Source organism: Ailuropoda melanoleuca, chromosome 14 (assembly GCF_002007445.2).
Source record: "Ailuropoda melanoleuca isolate Jingjing chromosome 14, ASM200744v2, whole genome shotgun sequence".
Taxonomy (NCBI): Eukaryota; Metazoa; Chordata; class Mammalia; order Carnivora; family Ursidae; genus Ailuropoda; species Ailuropoda melanoleuca.
This window is the reverse complement of record NC_048231.1, coordinates 17,531,137-17,537,230: the sequence shown is the minus strand read 5'-3', so window position 1 is coordinate 17,537,230 and position 6,094 is coordinate 17,531,137. Positions and strand designations below refer to the sequence as shown.

At 46.9% G+C, this 6,094-nt stretch overlaps 1 protein-coding gene across 1 annotated transcript in view; it reads right to left on the bottom strand.

Annotated features, from left to right (window-relative positions):
* The window catches only part of CIPC (CLOCK interacting pacemaker), a 19,817-nt gene extending 16,482 nt beyond the window's left edge, over nucleotides 1–3,335 (bottom strand). The window contains exon 1 of the mRNA XM_002914714.4: nucleotides 3,189–3,335. The gene's annotated coding sequence lies outside the window, so the exon portion shown is untranslated. The remainder of the gene's footprint in view (nucleotides 1–3,188) is intronic.
* Nucleotides 3,336–6,094: the final 2,759 nt, after the last annotated feature.

The following is a 6,094-nucleotide window of genomic DNA, read 5'->3' as shown; positions in this document are numbered from 1 at the left end:
CCTGCTTGTGTTCCCTCTCTCGCTGGCTGTCTCTATCTCTGTCAAATAAATAAATAAATAAATAAAATCTTTTTTAAAAAAATAAATAAATAAAAAATAAAAAAAATAAATAAAAAGGAGACCAAAATGTAGAACTGTATCTCTCATTAAATCAGGGTCCTTTTGTATGGAACCCAACAAATGTGCACAGTTTCATCTTCCTGAAGTAATACCATCGAAAGGCAACAGGAAGCTTCTTTAAAATGGAAGGAGGTGTAGCTGGTGGATGGACAATCAGACTTAGGCTTGTCTGACCCTGCTGTTGATTTAGATCAGGAAGGTAGCTCTCATGTTTGCTGCAACTAATTGAGTGCTTGGCAATGTTTTCACATTATCCTACTAGATATGAATTATTTTATGGGTATTTTAGATAAAGCATCCCAATTTAGTCTACAGTCCTTTTGATAAGACAACAAAAAAGGTCTTGCTACCGTTACTAAAGTATGGTCAACAGAACTACAGAAGATACACCGGACTTTTCTGGCTCACTGAGAATGTGCATAATTGTGGAATCAAAACACAAGCGTTGACTAATAGGTTAAAGGGAGAACAGATGCAAAAAATGTTAAACCCTAAATTGGTGGCAGGTGGAAATAAAGAACGTGTAATCCACTTTAGAAGAGCAAACAGACTACTTTGGATGTGGAAGTGACTAAAAATATGAAAGCCTCTGTCCGAAGTAAAGTTCTTTTTAAGCAACAGAGAGCCCTAGTGTCTTAGGAAGATGGGATGGACAACGAAGGGCTACATCAGCCTGCCTTGACCTCTCTTGTTTGAGAGGAGACGCACCGCCTTCCTGGGAGTGGCACTGGGGACATCAATTCAGCAGTGAACAGAACAACAGACCCACGCGGGCACAGCAGCATATGAGGCCCAGGACACGAGAAAAGCACACAGTGATGGCATTTACCACCACTGCTCTCAAACCCAGGGCCACGCAAAACGGCAGTCTGAAAACCTCAAGATTTTTTTCCTCCTCAATATTATTTGACAATCAAGTTAGATGCTCATAAGCTGACTAGCGGTTGAAAACGGGTTACTAAGCTCTTACCCACCATGCCATCTCCTGCTTCCTGGCACAGACTGGAAACCACTAATGCTGCTTTACAAACATCTGAGATCCTCACATGCCTGACTGTTGAAAGGACCCCAACTTCAGCTCCCCCAGACTGTCAGAATCGACCCTAATTGGGCCTCTTCTACGTGCATATGTGATACATTGTCCAAAACATTCCCAGAGGGAATAGTACACATAAAACTCACAATGGAAAGTGAATCAATAAATATAGAAGTTTATATAAATAGGTATAACATAAAATTCTACCAAGTGTTCCACAGCACTTGGCTCTTCTATTTTTACACTCCTTAGAGTCTAGTTACTTGTCTATCTCCTCAATCTCAAAAGCTGGTTTTTTTTTAAAATCTTTGCAACCTCAACCCCCCACAACTAATGTGTGAGCTGGTCAACAGAATAATACATTCCAACAAATCTTCTGTCCCGCTGAGTCTCGCTGACAGCCTAGCAGCTGAGCTGTCACCGAAATACCTGACCAGCTTGAAGGTCAAGACTGTGCATTTCCAAACACCATGGTCATCTCAAGATCTAACTTCCAGGTCTGGTCTCCTGCGGGAAACAGGTATCTCATCTACCCCTTATTCTAAGGTGAAACCTCAGGGACAAATCCATCAGCCGAATTAAAGGTTGCTAATTCACAATCTTCATGGAGATTTAGGCTTATGACAAAAGGGAGACCCAAGGTTTACAAGGAAAGGATCTGAAATGCTGCTCTCAGATCTTTCCTTTTATAGACACTTGGCAACTTTCCCCAGAGCTCAAGATCCCTTTAAAACGTATCACGTGGATAACATGCATGCACTGACAGAGGTGTGAGGTGAAAAAGCCCAAGCAGAGGCTTAAACACAAAAAAGCACAAGGCCATAGAAATTAAGACCTTACCACCCAGAAAAACATGAGTAATCCCAGTTAGAATTGGAAATACATTACTAGCTTTTCCTTGAAGCTATTCTGTCTTGGTCTCCATGTGGGAGATACCATTCTGGGGAAATGTCTGTGTGCTTTAACAGAGGGAAGACACCCCCCCCCCCGCAAACCTAAATCTCAAATATTCATTTTCCCCTTTGCATCCATTTCCATTCTCCAACTTGGCTGCAAATTTATGTCAAAGATCCTGAACCCCATTTCTATACAATGTCCTCTGTTTGGAACCAGATATGGCTCCCTCCATTTTCCTCTTCCAAAGAGGAGATAAGATTAGCGAAATTCTCCAAATCCCCAGCTTCCAGAAGGGTTCACAGTAACAGTGCCCACCTCCCCATCCACACTGGCCCACGCTGCATCTGTGCCAGCCAGCAGGAGCACCCTCCAGGCATCCACCAGCCTGCCAGCTCAGCAAGGCAGAACTGGGCAGACCCTAGGACCGTGCTGTGACTGGCATACCACCAGACTCCCAGGGCAAACGCTCAGGCAATGGGTATTGCCAGGACTTGGGCAATAACAGGGAGCCTGGCTGCGGCCTGTGCCCTGGGCCTGGAACAGAACTCCCCGAAACGCACCCCCTAACCACTAACTCCTTATTTGGCACTGTGCGCACCTTCTCTCCCACCTCTCCACGCCCTGGCACCATACCTGGCAAGCTGGCCACCCAGGAGAAATAACCAGCCAAGTGGGTGACAACAGGTCTCTGCAAAAGACAGCACACCTGCGTCCCGGGCCCAGGACGGGGCACTATGTCCACCTCCAAGCTGGAGGCCCATTAAGCTCACCGGGTTACCAGCCCCGCTCCCACTCACCTGCCCATTCCCTGCCCCTCTCTCAGAGCCCTGCAGGCCTAGACCAGGGCCCACCCGCGCTGACTGCGTACCCCACTCGCTCCCCATAGAAGTCCCCTCCCCACACACAGACCCCGGTCTCCCGAGATCCCCTCTCCCACGCAGCCGCGCCCCTCGCAGCAAAAGCAACCAACTAAAAGGGAAATAGACGCACCGCCTCCTGCTCCCACCATTTGGCCCTCTGTCCCCAGAAAGTCCTGTCCTCTCTCTTGCCTACGTCGCTTCCCTTCTCTCCCCTACTCCTGCCTCCTTTCTCCGCGCGAACCCTCTGCCCCCGGGCCCAACCCTCCCTCTCTCACCTAGGGCCGAGGTCGCCTCTCCACGACCGGCCCCGCGGGTCAGGCGGCGCATGCGCGAGCCCGGCCCCGCGGCTCCATGACAACCCGGTCGGCGCCGAGTCTCAAGCTATTCCCTCCGCCAGCTCCCGCCCCTTTCTCCTCCCTCCGCCTCCGCGGCGGCGGTCTCCCGCCACGTGACTCGGCTCGGATGACCCGGCACCATGGAGACTGCCGACGGTTCTCCTAGAAGGGCCCTCCCTACCGGAAGCCGAGGCAGGCACGCCTCTCAGGGAGGTGCGGACGTCCCTAAGAGGCCTGCGCTCTCTCCGCGGAAGGCGGGCGTCTCTATGGTTGGTTCCCCGGGTTCGCCGCCATTTTTTGCCGGGGACCTTGAGTGAAGAGCCGCTGGGGCACGGCTTCGAGGCGGGGTTTTGAGGAGCGACGGGTGGGAGGGCTTCTAGCAGACAGGGCAGGAGGCGTGATTCTGCTGCGGGAACGGGTGGGGGTGGGGGGGGTGGCCGGGAATGGCTCTCTCGGTCTGTACGCAGAGACACCCTTAGGGTTGGGGACCGGAACAGGCCTGCTGACGTGCACGTGAGGCCGAGGCGGTGGCGTCCGGCGTGGGACGGCGGGCGGGCACCCTCGCCGCGGTCGGGGCCTGGCGGAGGCGTGCCCCAGCGCCCCGCCGGCCGCTCACGTTTTCGCCACGCCTGTCGCGGCGGTTGGCTGGCATTCCCGGCTATGTCTCCAGACAGCCGTCCATGAGGCAGGGACACAATCAGTATTTCTGTTGGATGGTTTCACGTTCTTTGATGTCTGACTCCCATTGTCCCATGCGACTGTCCGAGCTGCCTGGTTTTATGTGGCTACTGTCTCCCCTGCCAGCTTTTGGTGAAGTGTCACAATGAGCACACCTGTAATAGCTAGAAAAAGGGGTTGGGATCAATTCTCTTGCAGCATCGAATAAGTGAGGGTTACTAATTAGGTTAGAAAAAAGTCCTCGGGTGAATTTGAAGAGACCGACAGGTGGAGGCAAGTTCTAGAGCTGCCCTGGCCAGTCCGGTAGCCACTAATCACTAGGGGGTATTTAACTAATTAAAATACAGAATCTCAGTTTCTCATTTGCACTAGCCACGTTTTAAACCCTCAATGACATATAACATATAACTAATGGCTACCCTATTGGACAGCGCAGATTATAGCACATTGTCAGTATACACAGAGTTGTATTCGACCGCGCTGATGTAGATCGCCGGATGGGGACATCGCCCTGTTTGGTAATCCAAGTCTTTGTAAGCACTGCGAGGTCACGGTTAATCACGTTAGTCCTCTAGACACAGATAATGCTAATGGATTATTGCATATGAATGTATTTATTAGCATAAGCCCCACCAACAAATAATAATTGAATGCCTACAGCACGTAAAGCTTTTGTTGAGGGGATGGAGGGAATGAAAACAATAGTTAACAATTACCAAGTAATTAAGAGCCAGGCAGCTTTACATGCATTGTCTTAACAATGCTCCTGCAAATGTATGAGGTTGGTGCTGGTGTGGTTTGTAGTTGATAGATGAGAGCACTGAGGTTTATGCTCATGATGACACAAACTACGAAGTCCAAGATCTTAACCATTAACCATACTGCTTCTTTTGAGGGTGAAATAAAAGAGTTTTTGTCTTCAGATAACCTTAGAATCTGATACGGGAAAGACATGCTCTAATAAACTATATGAGAATGTGGTAAATGCCCTGGGATTCTGAACATAATCTAATTAATAAAATGAAGGAAGAAAAAAATAGCCTTCAGTTGTTTGTTGGAGAAGGAAGAGAGCAGAAGGTAAAGCTTTAAGAAAAGCTCATTTTACAATAATGGAAGTAGATGAGGGCATAATGCATACCAGACAAAAGAGAATAAATGAAATAAGCCAAAGCATGAGGATTATTTGAGTCCTATAAAGGTGCAAGTAAGCCAGACTTACCTGATTTTACCTATCTTATGAGCAGAGACCCATGCTGTATCAATAACTTGAACTTCAAAGGCAACTTTGCTAATGGAACCAAGTGCATCAGACCAATTTACTGATAGGTGTGATTTTTATTGAGTATGGTTCTTTATCATTAATGATATAAAATAAACAATTCATGAGGATGGGTAATTTTTAAAAAATGGGTACTATTTTTATATAGCCATACCAATGTAAAAAAATCTTCCTGGCTTTGTTAATCTGCCAGGGTTTGTAAATCAGCATCTTGGTTGATAGTTTCCTGGTGACATGACTTCTTTAATCTTTACTGTTGCACCCATGTTTAGGCTAAGGTTCCTATGATGGAGAGTGGGTTTCCAAGCACGGTGTCTTCTTGATGTAGAGTCTTTTCCATTTGGAGTCCTCAGTACACGTTGTGGTTAAAGACTCATTTTGCCACCACCACTGCCAGCAGGGGGAGACCTGCTCCCTTAAATGCTACACTCAAGGCTTTGCAAATCGGCTTCTTTCCTTTCTCCTGTCAAGGAGTGCCACAGTCTGGAGCCAGAAGCTGCGCTTCCACCCAGCCTCTTTCTCTAAGTTGTTAACTCCCCCAACCACGCGAGGATTTGCATTTTCAATCCTGCATGAGGGTGCCATGAAGAGTCAACCTTGTGCTGAGTTTCATTTGAAGAAATTTTCAAGTATATGATATGGTATATAATTTAAAATACTTATAAATAATTGTTTAATACTTATTTTAATATTTAAAGTTGAATTTAAAATTAAAGTTAGTTTAAAACTATTTTAAAGTAATGAAAATAGTGTAATATCAGTGCAAGTATTCAAAAGATCGATTTTCAAATCCCAGCTCCTTTCAATACCATTTTATAAAAGAAGGGCATTTAAAAAAAATTTTTTTTAAGATTTTATTTATTTCTTAGAGTGTGCACAGGAGAGAGCA